Below are 18653 nucleotides of genomic sequence, written 5' to 3' on the forward strand. Positions count from 1 at the left end.
AGGTGATGCCAGCTTTGCCACTGGGCAACAACCATGACTCCCTGCAGCTGGCAAACTGGGGAGGAGGGAAGACTGGAGCTAGGCAGTAAACTCCATATGTGTAATAATAATATTTGTATTTGTTAAGTGCTATGTGCAGAGCACTGTTCTAAGCGCTGGGGTAGATACAGGGTAATCAGGTTGTCCCCTGTGAGGCTCACAATCTTAATCCCCATTTTACAGATGAGGTAACTGAGGCACAGAGAAGTTAAGGGTAGGAATCACGTCTACCAACACTATTGGGTCACACGTGTTTAGCACAGTGTTCTGCACTGCACTGAGAAGCAGCATGGCCTGTTGCATAGATCACAGGCTTGAAAGTCAGAAAGTCATGGGTTCTAGGCCCGACTCTCCCACCTGTCCACTGTGTGACTTCGGGCAAGTCATTTAACTTCTCTGGGCCTCAGTTCCCTCATCTGTCAAATGGGGATTAAGACTGTGAGCCCCATGTGGAACAGGGACTGTGTTCAACCTGTGCCCAGTGCTGAGAAGAGTGTCTAGCACAGAGTAGGCACTTAACAAATATCACATTTATTATTATGATGATTAGCAAGTGCTCAATCAACACTGATTAAGAAAGGGGTGTGAAGGGCAGAGAGTCATCTATCTCTGCCTACTGAGGCATCCTCCCACCCCAGCTTTAGTTTCCAGGGGCTCCTGAAGAATGGGTCGGTCAGTCAATCAATCATATTTATTGAGTGCTCTGTGCAGAGCACTGTACTAAGTGCTTGGGAGAGTACAACAATAAACAGACACGTTCCCTGTCCACAACAAGTTTACAGCCTAGAGACAACACACTTAACATGGGCACCTACTGTGTGCACAGCACTGTATTAGAAGCCTACTGTGGGCAGAGCACTCTCACAGGCATCTACTCTTTGCAGAGCACTGTACTGAGCACCAGAGAACCTACAGGAAAACAACTGAATGTACAAATTATAACTACCCAGGTGTGAAGGATGGGTATAATCATGACCATTGGGTTGATAAGATTCAGGATGCCTAATTCTGTTGTACTGTCCTCTCCCAAGTGCTTAGAACAGTACTCTGCATATAGTAAGCACTCAATAAATACCATTGATTGATTGACTGATTGATTGTCGGGGAATAATTGGGAAAGTCTTAGTGGAGTAGAAAAAGAACATATGATTCCCTGCCCTCAAGGAGCTTACAATAGAATGAATATTTACATAAGGCTCTGAAGCAACAGACTGCACATTTCACGTTCAGAAAGCAACGACTTGAAAAATTTGAGCATTTTCCAGGAAAACCATTGTCAAACAGGCTAATGACACAGTTTTCAGTGAGAAGAGACTAAGCAAAGCTTTAATTTAAGATTACCTACAAACTAATGCATGCTCAGAAAGAAACTTCCTCTTCCCCACCTTCTATAAAGCAGCAGTGTGGGAATTTACCTTTTTCCATCCTTTCCTTTTCCAAATTCAGGACCTTGAGGGTGAGTGAAGTGTTAATCAATGAGGATAAATGTCAGTGGGAGGGGAAAATAATAAAAATATGTTTTAAATTGTTCCACACTATTGGAACCTTTGCATTTCCTACTTTTGTCGGAATTAGGAAGCTCATGGTGCACAGGGAATGTGTTGGTTATATTGCTGTGTTTACTCTCCTAAGAGCTTAGTACAATGCTCTGCACACAGTAAGCACTCAATAAATACCACTGATTGATTGAATTAGGAGCCTTTTGATTCACTCTAAATAATTAATTTATTTATTCATCTAGCCATCTTTTCCTGCTTCTGCAATTACCAGTTTTACCAGTTGTATCTAGATTTTAAACCCTTAAGGGAGGGATTGTGATTAGTAATGCTATTGTACTCTCTCAAGGGCTTACTACAGAGCTCTACACAAAATATGCACTCAATAAATACTACTGATTCATTATTTTTCTTCCTGCTTCCACTGTATGTATTCCAACTAAGGCTGCTTGTCTTCCCCACTAGACGGAAAATTTCTCCTGCCTTTCTTCTTTAATGTATTTTCCAAGCCTTAATATACAGTATTCTGCACACAATGGGTGCTCAGTAAATGCTGATTGATTCAAACAGGTAAAGCCCAGCCAATTCTGTGGGCCTTTTGCTTTTTAGGAGTTTAAAAACAAGTGCCTGTTTCTGTCAATAAATGGAAACTCGAAGCACGGACCCTGTGGAGTTTAGCTTCCAAGAGGTATCCATCACGTCAAAAGCCGAAATACAGATAACAAATGTTGGCTCCTTTCTGAACTGAACAATATTGTGTCCCCATTGCATTCAACGATGTCCAGAAATCAAAACCATAGAAGTTCCACCTAAAGAAAAAATGGCCCATCTGCATCAATCAGTCATATTTAATTGATCATATTTACTGAGTGCTGTGTGTAGAGCACTGTACTAAGCCCTTGGGAGAGTGCAATACATTATAACAGAGTTGGTCAACACACGCCCTGCCCACAAAGAGCTTACAGTCTGTAGAGGGGCAGAAAGACATTAAAATATATGAATAAATTGCAGAACTGTTAATTAGTGCTGTGCAGCTGGGGGGCCAAGAGAGGGTGAATAAAGGGAGCAAATTAATATAAATAAATGAATTATGGAAATGTGCACATGTACTGTGGGGCTGGGGAAGAGAATGGTGAGTAAAGGGAGCACATCCAGGTGAAGCAGAAGGGAGTGGATGAAGGGGAAAAGAGGGCTTAGTTGGGGAAGGCCTCTTGGAGGAGATGTGCCTTCAATAAGGCTGTGAAGGTGGGAAGGGTAATTGTCTGTCAGATATGAATAGGGAGGGCGACAGACAATTACTCTCCCCACCTTCAAATCCTTACTGAAGGCACATCTCCTCCAAGAGGCCTTACCCGACTAAGCCCTCTTTTCCCAATCCCTTCTGCTTCACCTGGATGTGCTCCCTTTACTCACCATCCCCTTCCCCAGCCCCACAGCACTTGTGCACATATCCATAATTCATTTATTTATATTAATGTCTGTCTCCCCCTCTAGACTGTAAGCTCGCTGTGGGCAGGGAAGATGCCTGTTATATTGTACTCTCCCAAATACTAAGTTCTTGGAGTAAGAACTCAATAAATAGTGCTAGAGAAGCAACGTGGCTCAGTGGAAAAAGCATAGGCTTGGAAGTCAGAGGACATGAGTTCTAATCCTTGCTCTGCCACTTGTCTGCTGTGTGACCTTGGGCAAGCCACTTAACTTCTCTGTGCCTCAGGTACCCCATGTGTACAATGGGGATTAAGCCCCATGTGGGACAAATTGATTACGTTGTATCTACCCCAGTGCTTAGAACAGTGCTTGGCACATACTAAGCACTTAACAAATACCATTATTATTATTATTAATAAATACAATCGATTGATATGAAGAGGGAGGGCATTCCAGGCCAGAGGCAGGACGTGGACCAGAGGTCGGTGGCAAGATAGATGACCGAGGTACAGTGAGTAATCAATCAATGGTATATATGGAGTACTTACTGTATGCAGAGCACTTCACTAAGCATGTGGGAAAGTACAGTACCAGAGTTAGTAGAAATGATCCCCATCCACAAGAGTTGTTTGGATTTGAACCCCTATAAATCGAAGTCCAAGTCATTTATTAAACTACAAGTCACCATAAAGCATAATTAACCTTCATGTATCGAGAAGAGCAGAAGGCTTGCTTTGTTCAAGCAAGAGCAAAAATAAACCTCTTTTCCTCTTCATAATAATAATAATAATGGCATTTGTTAAGCACTATGTGCCAAGAACTCTTCTAAGCGCTGGGGGTGGGGAATAAAAGGTAATCAGGTTGTCCCACGTGGGGTGCACAGTCTTACTTACCAAACCTTTTGAAGAGTACTATACTTAGACTGTGAGCCCCATGTGGGATGGTGACTATGTCCAACCTGATTATCTTGTATCTTCCTCATTGTGTAGATTAGTGCTTGGCACATGGTAAGCATTTAAAAAATGCCATTAAAAAAAAAAGAGTTCAAATAAATCTCAAGGGAAAAAGCTACAATGTGTAGGGTCTTTTGCTACTCTTCTATCATGATATCAAGCAATGGTATTTACTGAGAGCTTCCTATGTGCAGAGCACTATACTAAGGGCTTGGGAGAGTGCAATATAACATAATTAGCAGACACATTCCCTGTCCATAACAAGCTTACAGTCGAGAGGGGGAGACAGACATTAATATGAATAAATAATTTATGTGATATGAAGACGTATTTTCCTCAAAGACCACGAGCGATAATCCACCAAAATGCTCAAATGAATGCTTCCTCACAGTCCTTAAACAGTGTCCACGATGTCACTAGCAGCTCTGTGACTTACTAGTGTCTTTGTCTTCCCTCTAGACTGTGAGCTTATTGTGGGCAGGGAATGTGCCCCTTGAGTGTTATATTGTTCTCTCCCAAGCGCTTAGTACAGTGCTCTACACACAGTAAGCACTCAATAAATATGATTGAATAAATGAATCCTCATTAGCAGGCCACAATGTGAGAGTCTTCCATTGAACAGAGAATGTGTCTGTTTATTGTTATATTGTACTCTCTCAAGTGCTCAGTACAGAGATCTGCACATAGTAAAGCGCTCATTAAATACAATTGAATGAACAAAGAATTAGTCTTAGATGCAGGTCTCCTTGTTTTTGTCCATCACTGTTATATCACAGTCTTCGGTTATAATTCCTTGTCATCCATAGCCTTTTGTACCTTTCTCCTTTAGGTCCCTACTAGCAGCATGGCTCAGTGGAAAGAGCACGGGCTTGGGAGTCAGAGCTCGTGGGTTTGAATCCCTGCTCTGCCACTTGTCAGCTGTATGACTGTGGTCAAGTCACTTAACTTCTCTGTGCCTCAGTTACCTCATCTGTAAAATGGGCATTAAGACTGTGAGCCTCATGTGGGACAACCTGATTACCCTGTAAATCTACTCCAGCGCTTAAAACAGTGCTCTGCACATAGTAAGCACTTAACAAATACCAACACTATCATTATTATTATTATCCCACACCCACAACTCCTGGCTAATAACCACCCTACTCCTGCAAAGCAAATGTCAGTAACTGGCCCCACACAAATCCTGCGGGTTGGATCAACTAAAATGTGGGTACTGCAGGTTAGTAGACTGGGGAAGGTGATCGCTCATTCCTCTGGGTGGTAATAGTATCGGTAGTATTCAATCATATTTATTCAATCGCATTTATTAGGCATTTACTGTGTGCAGAGTACTATACTAAGCACTTGGGAAAGTACAATGTAGCAATACAGAGAGTATTCACAGTATTTATTTATTGTGCAGTGCTCCACACAAGGTAGGGTTCACGGATGGTAATTAGAGCATGTAGCAATTCACTGGTCACTCATTCCTCCAGCTAGTATATTCATTCTTTCATTCATTCATTCGCTTTTCAATGGTATTTATTGAGTGTTTACTATGTGCAGAGCACTGTACTAAGTGCTTGGGAGAGTACAACACAACAGTATCAACACACATCTTCCTTGCCCAAAACAAGCGGTGAAGACCTGGCCTGTTGCAGGATCCTTCCCTCAAGGCAGAGTGACGAGGGCTGGAGGAGGGTTGGGGGGACTGAGGCAGGGTTGTTGGGGAGGGAGGGCAGGGAGAAAGGAAACAAAAGGGGGATGGGTACCAGGTTCCTAGGATGATTCAAGGCACAATCCTGGCAGTGGCTTTCCCTGAGTATCCCGCTGGCAGCAGTGACTAAACAGTCAATCAATTTGTATTTGGTGAGCATTTACTTTGTACAGCACGGCTTAGTGGCTACAGCATGGGTCTGGGAGTCAGAAGGACCTGGGTTCTAATCCCAGCTCCACCACCTGTCTGTGGTATGAGCTTGGGGAAGTCAATTCACTTCTCTAGGCCTCAGTTACCTTGTCTGCAAAACAGGGATTAAGAGTGTGAGCCCTACTTGGGACAGGGACTGTGTCCAACCTAATTAACATGTATCTACCTTTGTGCTTAGAACAGTGTATTGCACATAGTTAACATTTAACAAGTACCATTATTATTATTATTACAGAGCACAGGACTAAGTCCTAAGCTACTCATTCTTTCAATGCAGCTGATTCACCCTGATCCAACCCTGCATCCTTTTTAAATGACATTTGTCAAGCGCTTATTGCCGGCCACCGTACTAAGCTCTGGTGTAAATACAAGGTGTAAGGTTAGAGACAGCCCCTGTTCCACATGGGGCTCACTGTCTTAATCCCCATTTTACAGATGAGATAACTGAGGCACAGAGAAGAAGTGAAGTGACTGGCCCCAGTCACTCAGCAGACGAGTGGCAGAGTCAGGACTAGAACGCAGGTCCTCTGACTCCCAGGCCCATGCTCTATCCACTACGCTGCTTCTCGTCTCCTGATACCAACAGCTCAAGCAACAGCTCTTAAAGCAGGAATCGGCGGGGTCAGTTGAGGGCCTCACAGTGATGCAGATTTCTCTCTCCTTTCTTCCTTCCTTCCCTCCCTCGCTCCCTCCTTTTCAGCTCTCACCGCCCCAGTACAATCCGGATAATCAGAGCTTGTTGCCTTTGCATTTTGTTACACACTGGATCCCTCCCAAAGGTCCAATTTCAACAAACAGCACAACAACAACGGAAATGAAAGCCAAAGTGAAACATTAGCCGTTTGCTCGGAAGACACGGGCGGCCATGTGAAAGGGAGTGTGGAAAGTTTAAAAGGGTTGTGACTCTAGCAAATTAGCTGGATAATCACCGCCTGGCACTGCCAACAACAAACTCCACTAACCCTAACCCTGCCTCCCCGCCACTTCCCCCACGAAGCAGCGTGATCTAATGGCTAGAGCACGGGTCTGGGAGTAAGAAGGACCCGGATTCTAATTCCACTCTGTCCCTTGTCTGATGTGTAACTTTGGGCAAGTCACTTCAAGTCTCTGGGCCTCAGTTACCTCATCTGTAAAGTGTGAATTGAGACTGTGAGCCCCATGTGGGATGGGGACTTTGTGTCTAACCTGATTTGCTTGTATCAACCCCAGTGCTTAGTCAGCACTGAACCAATACCACAATTATTATTATGAAAATGCTCAGCTGATTCCATTCCAAAGGGATGTACCTCTGCCCTCCATCAGGACAGGGCCCATTCCACTCAAACCCATCTGTGCCATGGCCCACTTACTGGCTGAGCTGGTTTGGGCTCGCAGATCATCACCATTATCATCAATGGTATTCATTCATTCATTCAATCTTATTTATTGAGTACTTACTGTGTGCAGAGCACTGTACTAAGCACTTGGAAAGTAAAATTCAGCAATAAAGAGAGACAATCCCCATCCAAACTGGGCTTACGGTCTAGAAGGGGGGAAACAGACCTCAAAACAAGTAAACAGGCATCAGTAGAAATACACTGAATTATAGATACATACACATCAAAACAAATAAACAGGCATTAATATAAATAAATAGAATTATAGATATGTACATTTATACACAAGTGCTGAGGGGCAGAGAGAGGGGGAATAGACCAAAGGGAGTGAGTCAGGGGGGATGGGGAGGGGAGGAGGAGCAGAGGAAAAGGGGGCTTAGTCTGGGAAAGCCTCTTGGAGGAGGTAGGTTTTCACTAGGGCATTGAAGGGGGGGGGGGCCGTATGAATGTGTGGCAGATTTGAGGAGGGAGGGCTTAACAGGCCAGAGGTGGGACGTGGGCCAGGGGTCGATGGTGAGTTATGAGAATGAGGCACAATGAGAAGGTTAGCACCAGAGGAATGAGGTGTGCAGGCTGGGATGTAGAAGGAGAGAAGGAAGTGAGATAAGAGGGGAAAGTTGATGGAGAGCTTTGAGGCCAATAGTGTTAAGCGCTTATTATGTGCCAGACACTATACTGACTGCTGGAGTAGATATAAGATAATTGGGTTGGACACGGTACCTGTTCCATACTGGGCTCATAATCTTAATCCCAATTCAGTGAGTGCTTCCCTGGGAAGTATTCCAGAAATGAGAAGCAGTGTGGTTTAGTGGAAATAGCCTGGGCTTGGGAGCCAGAGGATATGGGTTCTAATCCTGGATCCACCGCGTGTCTGCTGTGTGACCTTGGGCAAACCACTTCACTTCTCTATGCCTCGGTTACTTCATTGTAAAATGAGGATTAAGACTGTGAGTCCCATGTGGGACAACCTGATTACCTTGTATCTTTCCCAGCACTTAATGAACAGTGTTGGGCAGATAGTAAGTGTTTAACAAATACCATTATTATTATTATTATTATTGTTTTTATCCAGGATGACAATTTCTGGATGGAGGGATGTAGATCTTTCTCTTTGCATGAGCTTGATATGCTATATCTAGGATAGCTAGCCCCAGTTCCATTCCCTCCAGCTGCCTGGGTTCAATATTGGCCTGTACTGTCAATAAGCGATATTGATTACAGATCTGATGTAGAATTATGACTGAATTCCTAGAACATATTCTGGATTTTCTCTTTTTTTTAAATGGCATCTGTTAAATTCTTGTTTTCTGTCAAACACTGTTCTAAGCACTGGGATAGATACAAGTTAATTAGGTCGGACATAGTCCCTGTACCGCTTGGGGCTCACAGTCTAAATAGGAAGGAGAACAGGCGTCCCCATTGTCCAGATGATAACTAAGGCTCAGAGAAGCTAAGTGACTTGCCCAAGGTTGCACAAAGCAGACAAGGGGTGGAGCTGGGCTTAGAACCCAGATCCATACTACTACTACTAATAATAATAATAGTTAAGCACTTACTATATGCCAGGCACTGTACTAAGCACTGGGGTAGATACAAGCAAATCGGGCTGGACACAGTTCCTGCCCCATGTGGGGCTCATAGACTCAATCCTCATTTTACAGATGAGGTCACTGAGGCCCGAAGAAGTGAAGTGACTTGCCCATAGTCACCCAGCAGATGAGTGGCAGAGCTGGGATTAGAACCCATGACCTTCTGACTCCCAGACCCATGCTCTCTCTGCTAGGTCTTGCTGCTTCTCTTCTAGGCCACGCTGGTTCTCTCCGAATAAATGAGAAATGGGGGCTGCAGTCAGCCTGGGACTCCTCTTCTTCTTCTTCCTCCCCCTTCATTCATTCATTCAATCGTATTTATTGAGTGTTTATTGTGTGCAGAGCACTGTACTAAGCACTTGGAAAGTACAATACAGCAATAAAGAGAGACAATCCCTGCCCAAAATGGGCTTACAGTCTAGAGAGGGGAGACAGACATCAAAACAAGTTGACAGGCATCAATAGAAATAAATAGAATTATACATATATATATATATACACATAAGTGCCAGGCCCAGGGCCCCTCCCTCTGCTCTCTCACATGGTTCCTAAGGGAGCAGGGGAAGGGAATTCCCAGACCAGCTGCAGTCAGAGCACCGTGATGGCTCTGACCACTCTGACCAGGGACGTATCTGCAGGGAGCAGATAGACAGGGGAGGTGACAGAACACATTTTGAAAGCCCCAGTTCAATGGTGTGAGTTTGAGGATGGGGTGTAGGGGAGGGAGATGATTTCCCATTCTTTAAACCCTTCCTAACCCAGACCCCTCCCTGAACCCTACATTCTCCTTGATGGCACCCAAATGGAAAATAACGTAGAAAAGGATTTACATTACTGATCTTCTATTTATTTTCACTGTCACCCGTTACATAGCTATGTTTTTCTCTTCTTCCCACCACATGTCTACATTCTGTGGCTGCCTGTTCATTCATTCATTCATTTGTGTTTATTAAACTCTTACCGTGTGCAGAGCCCTGTACTAAGCTCTTGGAAAGTACAATATAGCAATAGTGACAATCCCTATCCACAATGAGCTCACAGTCTAGAGTGGGGGAGACAGACATCAATATAAATGTTTAAAATTGCAGATATATCCATAAGCGCTGCGGGGCGGGGAGATGACTGTCCTCCCATTAGATTGTAAACTCCTTGAAGGGAGAGTTTGAATAAGCAGCGAACCTTCCACCCTCTGACAAAACTTCTTTAGGCATCAACATCAGTCGTATTTATCAAGTTACTGAGTGTGACGTACAACACTACACATTTTGGAGGATACAACACAAAGAAGATGATGACATTTATTGTACTTTACCACGCACCTATTCAGCTATTTCATCCTACTACATATGAGCACACACATACAGTAACTGCTCAATAAATAACATCTGTCAGTTGTAGAGCCCTGTACTAATGTATTTATATTTTTACTTGCACATTCTATTATTTATTCAGTTTCTTCATTCAGATGTTTTTGCAATACTTCCTAATTAAATCCTTAAATCTTCCTCCTCCTACCACTGCTGTGAATACTGAAACACATAGGAATGGAAAGAACATGGGATTGGGAGTCAGAGGATCTGGGTTCTAATTCCAGATCCACCTCTTGTCTGCTGTGTGGCATTGGGAAGTCACTTAACTTCTGTAAGTAACTTCAGTTACTTCATCTGTAAATTGGGGATTAAGACTGTGAACCTTAAGTGGGACATGGACTCTGTCTAGGCTGATTAGCTTGTAACTACTGCAGCATTTAGTAGCCTGGCACACAGTAAGTGCTTAATAAATACGGTTAAAAAAATTTTCTGCCTGTCTTCCTCATTAGATTGTAAGCTCCTTGAAGGCAGGAAATGAGCGTTTTGCTTCTATTGTGCATACACAAGTGTTCAGAACAGTGCGTAGGCTCTCATTCATTCATTCAATTGTATTTATTGAGCTCTTACTGTGTGCAGAACACTGTATTAAGCGCTTGGAAAGTACAATTCAGCAACAAAGAGAGATAATCCCTACCCAACACTGGGTTCCATCGATTGACTGAAGACATAAAGACAAATATTTGAATACTGCTTTCCCAAACCAGTTTAAAATGCTGTGAAAAGACGAACATACATGGTTCTAATGCTCTACCAGCTGTAGAATTCCTTTGATTGAATGATTGATTCATTCATTCAATCGTATTTATTGAGCGCTGTGTGCAGAGCACTGTATTAAGTGCTTAGGAAGTACAATTTGGCAACAGATAGAGCCATTCCCTACCCAACAACGGGTTTCCTGTTCACTAGGTTACCATAGGTAGCGTGGTGACGCTAGGAATCACAAGGGTGCACGAAGGTATAGTAGTTATCACCTCCACCTCACGGTCCGTTACAGGAGTTCAGCTGCTAGGTAGCGGGGTCTACTGGGAGTCAGGTTCTAGTCTCAGCTCTTCCACTGGCTTGTAGGGCAATTTCCCTCAAAACTCTCTGGACCTCAGTGTCCTCACCTGTAAAATGGAGATAAGAATAGATAATACCTGCCTAGCTATCCGATAGGAATTACAAGCAGAGAGACTTTAATCAGACCGGGATCTAGCAATTTTTCCATCAGGAAGTGGGAGGGGGAAAAGACATTTAAAAGACCCAGGGTTGCGATGCTACCCCTTCCCCAGATCTGAAAGTTGCTGGGGGTTTCTAACCTTTCCTGCTGATAGGTCAGTGCCATGTGGCCTGCTCAGTTCTTCCTCCACTTGAATGCAAAAGCCCACTGTGATAGACGGTGGCCACGCTGCCCTCCTTCCACAAGCTATCTGGGGGATGATCCCCTGTCCCACTGGAGTGTAGGAGGCAAAAGATACAGGAGAATAAGGCAGGTGCTCTATAAATACTATTGAATGAAAGACTCCATAGAGAACAGCCCTTCTGTGAAAAGCAGCATGGCTTAGTGGAAAGAGCACGGGCTTGGGAGTCAGAGGTCATGGGTTCTAATCCTGCTTCTGCCACTTAGCTGTATGACCTTGGGCAAGTCACCTAACTTCTCTGTGCCTTAGTGACCTCATCTGTAAAATGGGGATGAAGACTATGAGCCCCACATGGGACAAACTGTTTACCTTATATCTATCCCAGGGCTTAGAACAGTGCTTGGCACATAGTAAGCGCTTAACAAATACTATTATTAAGGTCATGGGTTCTAATCCCATCTCCACCACGTGTCTGCTGTGTGACTGTGGACAAGTTACTTTACTTCTCTGTGCCTCACTTACCTCATCTGTAAAATGGGTATTAAAACTGTGGGACAGGGAATGTGTCCAACTCAATTTGCTTGTATCGATCCCAGCACTTAGCACAGTGCCTGGCACACAGTAAAAGCTTAACAAATACCATCATTATTATTATTGTTAAGAAAAGAAATCTCTCTGTCTTTCTGTTTGAGACCCAAAAAATCCGCCTTGGAATGATTCCTTTATCCTCAGAATACCATTTCTAAGCTCGCTGCAGGCAAGGAATGTGCCTGTTTGTTGTTATATTATACTCTCCCAAGTGCTTAGTACAGTGCTGTACCCAGTAAGCGCTCAATAAATATGACAATGAATATTACCCAAATAAAAACACTACCTGTTCCTAGGGGAATGAAAAGCTCCATGTTTTAGCCCCTTGCCATGTGTATGTGTACAAGCAAGAAGACACAAATTACCTAGAGGTCTGAAGGCAGAAATGGATTTTCACTGAAAACCAATCCTTCAGGCCTCTTTCATTTGTAGTCACCAATGAGATGACTGGGAAATCCTTCAATGCGGGGAAAGTTACCAGATACAAAATGCCACTTGAGTCTTTTTTTTTTAAAGCCAAATTGTCTCTGGGCCCATTTCTGCCGTATCTCTCAGCTTTATTTTTACATTAACAATGGTAGCTGGAGGCTGGGCAAGAACGCACACCAGGATGGACTCTTAGGGGCATAATAATAATGCTGGTATTTCTTAAGCGCTTACTATGTGCCAGGTACTGTACTAAGAGTTGGGATGAATCCAAGCAAATGGGGTTGGACACAGTCCCTGTCCCACGTGGGGCTCACAGTCTCAATCCCCATGGATGGAGGTACTGTGGCCCGGAGAAGTGAAGTGATTTCCCCAAGGTCACACAACAGACAAGGAGCAGAGCCGGGATGAGAGCCCATGAACTTCTGATTCCCAGGCCTGTGTGCTCTATCCACTAGGCCATGCTGCTTCTACATTGCTCTGCTGCCGGGATGCTTCAGTGGGCACTGGGGGCCTCGGCGCTGCGGTGATGCCGCCCACTCCCAAGTGTGTCCTGGACAAGCGAGGCTGGCCACGCGACCGGCTAACCGCCCCGGGATGGCCGCCGGAGCGGGGTCTGGACCTCACTCGAGCCGTGGGGCTCTTCCGGGGCATTCATTCATTCAATAGTATTTATTGAGCGCTATGTGCTAAGCACTTGGAATGTACAAATAGGTAACAGAGAGAGACAGTCCCTGCCCTTTGACGGGGCATGCGATGGGAAATATCACGGATCAGGGGGCTCCACGATCAAGTCTGCTATCGACATGGGACAAAAACGCTTCTATGTGGACACAACTATTTGTTAAATCTCAAAGTTAAAACTCACAGCTACTCTGTCATTTGGGTATTTGTTAAGCGCTTTCCAGTGCTTAGACCAGTGCTCCAGCACTTAGAACAGTGCTTGGCACATAGTAAGTGCTTAACAAATGTTATCATTATTATTATTATTATGTATCAGGCACCATACTAAGCACTGTGTTAGATCCAAGATAATCAGGTTAGACACAGTCCCTGTCCCGCATGGGGCTCACAGTCTTAATCCCCATTTTACAGCTAAGGCACAGAAAAGTGAAGTGACTTGCTCAAAGTCACACAGCAGACATTAGGGCCTTGTCTAATAATAATGATGGCAATAATAATAATTATGGTATTTGTTAAGCGCTTACTATGTACCAAACACTATTCTAAGCACTGGGGTAGATACAAAGTAATCGGTTTGTCTCATGTGGAGCTCCCAGTCTTAATCCCCATTTTACAGATGAGGGTAACTGAGGCACAGAGAAGTTAGAGTGATTTGCCCAAGGTCACTCAGCAGAACCAGATTAGAACCCACATCCTCTGTCTCCCAAACCTATACTGTGAGCCTCACATGGGACAACCTGATTATCCTGTATGCCCCAGCACTTAGAACAGTGCTCTCCACATAGTAAGCGCTTAACAAATACCAACATTATTACTCTTTCCACGAAGCCACGCTGCTTCTAATCAGGTTGGACACAGTCCCCGCCCCACATGGGGCTCACAGTATTAATCCCCATTTTTCAGCTGACGCACAGAAAAGTGAAATGACTTGCTCAAAGTCATAAAGCAGACATTAGGGCCTTGTCTACTCTTTCTGTGCTGCCCTCATGACTTTTTATGCTATTCTTGGTGCTCGGTGAACGTTCACGTTCATAAACTCCCGAGAGGAAAAATCCGGTTTTGGGGGTGTGCAAGGAATTCTGCGTAGTGAGTTGCACCCTGACTTTCAACTTTTCCTCTGGGGGCATTGAGCGCATGGATAAGTGCTCTGTCTCGGATGCTGCTCTGCTGGGGTGGACCCTCAAAGGAGTTGCCCAAGGGGTACGAGACCCTCTACTCCCCTTCTCCAGGAGCAGCCGCAGCGCTGCCCGCAGTTCGAGCAGTGGGGACCGAAAGATGGCAGCGGCCGCCTAGAACTGTGCGTCCCGCTGGCCCCCACCTGGGAAAACTGTCACATTAGACTCTAAGCTCGTTGTGTGCAGGGAATGTGTCTGTTATATTGTTATACTGAACTCTCCCAAGCACTTAGTACCGTGCTCTGCACACAGTAAGAGCTCAATAAATACCACTGATTGATCAATTGATTGATTGAAGCTGCCATCCTCTCAGGGTCCTGCAGGGACTCTGGGCTCTGGAGATACCAAGGTGCTCAGGAGGGGCAAGGAATGATGTAATGATAATAATAATAATGGTATTTTTTAAGCACTTACTAAGTGCCGAGCTCTATTCTAAGTGCTGGGGTAGATACAAGGTAACCAGGTTGTCCCATGTGGGGCTTACAGTTCTTAATCCCCATTTACAGGTGAGTAACTGAGGCCCAGAGAAGTCAAGTGACTTGCCCATGGTCACAGAGCAGACAAGCGGCAGAGTCAGGATTAGACTTCACTTCTGTCTCCCAAACCTGTGCTCTTGCCACTAGGCCAGGCTGCTTCTCCACAGGACCCCTCCCTCCCTAGTTGGGGGGGGGTCTCGGCACCAACTGCCCAAGGACCCCCCTCCCATCTCCATGTGGGGACTTCTCCAAACCCTTCCCCACTTCCCGGTCACAGCAGGGGAAAGCCAGGACCCTCACTGGAGGGTGTCCCTTGGCCCTCCCACCCCCAGACTGCATGCCCCCAAACCCCTTCCCCTTCTCCCTCCTCCTCCCTCAGGCCCTCCACCAGCTGCAGTTGACCCTGTTCCCTCCCCACCCAGCTCCTGGTCGTGTGGATTCATTCATTCAATCGTGTTTATCGAGCACTTACTGTGCGCAGAGTATTAAGCGCTTGGGAAAGTACAATACAGCAATAAAGAGAGACAATCCCTGCCCACAACGAGCCTACAGTCTGGGGGGGGGGGGGGGGGGGCGGGGAGAGAACAGATATCAGTACAAACAGGCATCAATATAAATAAAAGGACAGATCCATACAAAAGTGCTTTGGGGCACGGGGGGGGGAAGAGCAAAGGGAGTGAGTCAGGGAGATGCAGAAGGGAATGATGAATACATAATAATAATGATAATAATCGTATTTGTTAAGCGCTCACTGTGTGCCAAGCACTGTTCTAAGCACTGGGGCAAATACAAGATTATCAGGTTGTCCCAGATGGGGCTCACAGTCTTAATCCCATATTACAGATGAGGGGATTGAGGCCCAGAGAAGTGAAGTGACTTCCCCAAAGTCACACAGCAGACAAGTGGCAGAGCTGGGATTAGAACCCAGGGCCTTCTGATTCCCAAGCCCAAGCTCTTGCCACTAAACCATGCTGCTTCGCAAACGCCAAGCTCCACCTGGGCTGCCACCCCCAGAGACACCCCCCCCCCATACACACACAGCCTACCCCCACCCCCAAAACACACATACACACACACACACACACAGACACATAAACACACACAGAGACCTACTTATACAGCTATGTCCATTGAGGAAAATGAAATCCCATCCCGGCTGCCCCGCCAGCCGCAGTTTCCTCGCCTCTGTCCCTCCCGAGCAGCGGGTTTGGACAGAAATAGGGTGTCCTGTCACCGCCCCTTCCTCCTCCGGACCCCGGGGGCACCTCGCCGGGACACCCCTTTCCCCACCCCCCTGCCGTTGCCCCGGCCGAAACCTTCAGGCCGGGAATGGAAGGCTACGGGCCGAGGGTCCCTCTCCCCCTGCCCAGCTTCCACCCCCCAGCTCCCACCCGCTCCCCGCTCCCATTTGCCCCCAGCTCCCAACCCCCTGCTCCAACTCCCCAGCTCCCTCCTGCTCCCAGCTGCCACCCTCCAGCCCCTACTTGCCCCCAGCTTCCACCCCAGCTCCCACCCTCCAGCCCCTACTTGCCCCCAGCTTCTACCCCAGCTCCCACCCTCCAGCTCCTACTTGCCCCCAGCTCCCACCCCCAGCTCCTACCTGCCCCCAGTTTCCACCCCCAGCTCCTACCTGCCCCCAGTTTCCACCCCCAGCTCCCACTTGCCCCCAGCTCCCACCCCCAGATCCCACTTGCCCCCAGCTCCCACCCCCAGCTCCCACTTGCCCCCACCTGCCACCCTCTAGCTCCTTCTTGCCCCCAGCCCCACGGGGAGCTCAGCCGGGAGGATCCGGAACTGGCAAGAGTCTCCAGACCGGAGGAGGACACGGGGTCTGGGCTCGCCTTCTAACCCCGGCCCCTCCACACTCATCTGCTGGGTGACCGCGGGCCAGTCCCTTCCCTTCTCTGGGCCTCCGTTCCCTCATCTGTCAAATGGGGGATGGAGTCCCTGCCCCACGTGGGGCTCCCGCTTTCAATCCCCATTTTCCAGATGAGAGAACGGAGGCCCAGAGAAGTGATGTTTAGGGGGGCAGCTTGGCCCTGCCCTCCACACCCCCAGATCTCTGAAAATACACACACACACAAACACCCCCAGATCCCTGCAGAGACACACACATACACAAACCCCCAAAACATTCCCAAACACACAAAAAGACACTCCTAAACACAAAATCTAACGCAGCCACACCAACACACCCGCCCCCGGACACTGAGAGGCCCACAACCCTCCCTCCCCCAGCTCACCCACCCCCGGCCCCGCAGACACAAGTTGCCACCCCCAGGAAGGAATCCCCGAGGCCTCCTCGGCGGCGGCAGCCCCCCACCCTCCTGAAGTTTTTGACCTATGCCCCAGGGCCTCCTGCTTTCTTTGGGAATCCAGGATCGGTCACTCCCCTGGAGGGCTAGGACCCCAGGGACAGGCCTGGTCGGTCCCCAGCCCCCAAACCCCAACCCCCGGGGGGACCGACAGACAGACAGACCCACGGACACAGGAGACAAGCCCAGAGGACCCCGCCGGGGGACACGAAGAAGATCCGCCCCCCAACCCAGCCCCCAAACCCACCGGCCCAAACTACTCCTCCGGGCAGGGAGGGAGGGACGGACGGGGAAGAAGGAAGGGAGGAAGAAAGAGAGAAAGTAAGGAAGGAAGAAAGAGAGAGGAAGAAAGAAGGGAGAGAGAGAAAGAAAGGAAGGAAGAGGGAGAAATGGAGAGAGAAAAAGAGAGAAAGAGACAGAAAGGAAGGAAGAGCGAGAAAGAGAGAAAAAAAGAAAGGAGAGAAGGAGAGAGAGAGAAAGGAAAGAAAGGCAAGAAGGAAGGGAAGGAAAGAAGGAAGGAAAGGAAGAAAGGAAAGAAAAGAAGAAAAGGACGAATGAAGAGGAAGGAAGGAAAGGAAGGAGCGAAGGAAGGAAATGAAGGAGGGAAGGAAGAAAGGAAAGAAAGAAGGAAGGAAGGAAGGAAGGAAAGGAAGAAAGAAAGAAAGGGAAGAGGAAAGGAAGAAAGAAGGAAGGAAGAAAAGGAAGGAAAGAAGGAAAGGAAGGAAGAAAGGAAAGGAAGGGAGGAAGAAGGGAAAGGGAGGAAGGAAAGGAAAGGAAAGAAAGGAAGCCCCCCGATCCTCTCCCCCCAACTCCCCAATTCTGCCACCCCCTCCGAACACGGTGCCCCCCCTCCCCTCCCCTCCCCTCCGCCCCTTGGCACTTACGTGTCTGAGGTCCGGCGGTCGGTCCGGGGGTCGGTCCGGGCTGTCGGGGGTCGGGGTTGGGGGGCTCCGGGGCTGGGAATGGGGGCTCAGCGCCCCCGGCGTCCCACGCTCCCCATGGCTGCGCCCCGCCAGCTGTCAGCTCCGGGCCGGGGCCGACCGGGGCCGGGGCTCAGCGCATTCGGGGGTCGGGGGTCGGTGCGGTGCCCTGTGCGGTGCCCTGTGCGGTGCCCTGCGCGGCGGCCGGTGCGGCGGTGGGTGCGGTGCCGGGGGCGGGCGGCGGCCGCTGCGGGGCACTTCCCGACGCCCGACGCGCGCCCCCTGCAGGCAGCTATGGGAAGCGCCCGGCCCCGCCCCCGGCCCCGCCCCTCCTCCCCCCAGTAATAATCATCTTGGTATCTGTTAAGCGCTTACTGATGATGATGATGATGTTGGTATTTGTTAAGCGCTTACTATGTGCCGAGCACTGTTCTAAGCGCTGAGGTAGACATAGGGGAATCAGGTGGTCCCACGTGGGGCTCACAGTCTTCATCCCCATTTTACAGATGAGGGAACTGAGGCCCAGAGAAGTGAAGTGACTTGCCCACAGTCACACAGCCGACAAGCGGCAG

General features: G+C 47.6%; 1 protein-coding gene across 5 annotated transcripts in view; it reads right to left on the reverse strand.

Annotated features, from left to right (window-relative positions):
* GHR (growth hormone receptor) overlaps positions 1-18233 on the reverse strand; it is a 207506-nt gene extending 189273 nt beyond the window's left edge. Inside the window, exons 1-2 of one of the 5 annotated variants that reach the window (XM_029060279.2) lie at positions 18046-18233; positions 11135-11263 (exon numbers count right to left, since the gene is read on the reverse strand). The gene's annotated coding sequence lies outside the window, so the exon portion shown is untranslated. Of the gene's footprint in view, positions 1-11068; positions 11087-11128; positions 11264-18045 lie in introns of those variants that run through there. The other 4 variants (XM_029060278.2, XM_029060282.1, XM_029060280.2 and 1 more) reach the window with 4 other exon arrangements.
* Between the last annotated feature and the right edge of the window lie 420 nt (positions 18234-18653).

The sequence above is a fragment of the Ornithorhynchus anatinus genome, chromosome 3, assembly GCF_004115215.2.
Source record: "Ornithorhynchus anatinus isolate Pmale09 chromosome 3, mOrnAna1.pri.v4, whole genome shotgun sequence".
Taxonomy (NCBI): Eukaryota; Metazoa; Chordata; class Mammalia; order Monotremata; family Ornithorhynchidae; genus Ornithorhynchus; species Ornithorhynchus anatinus.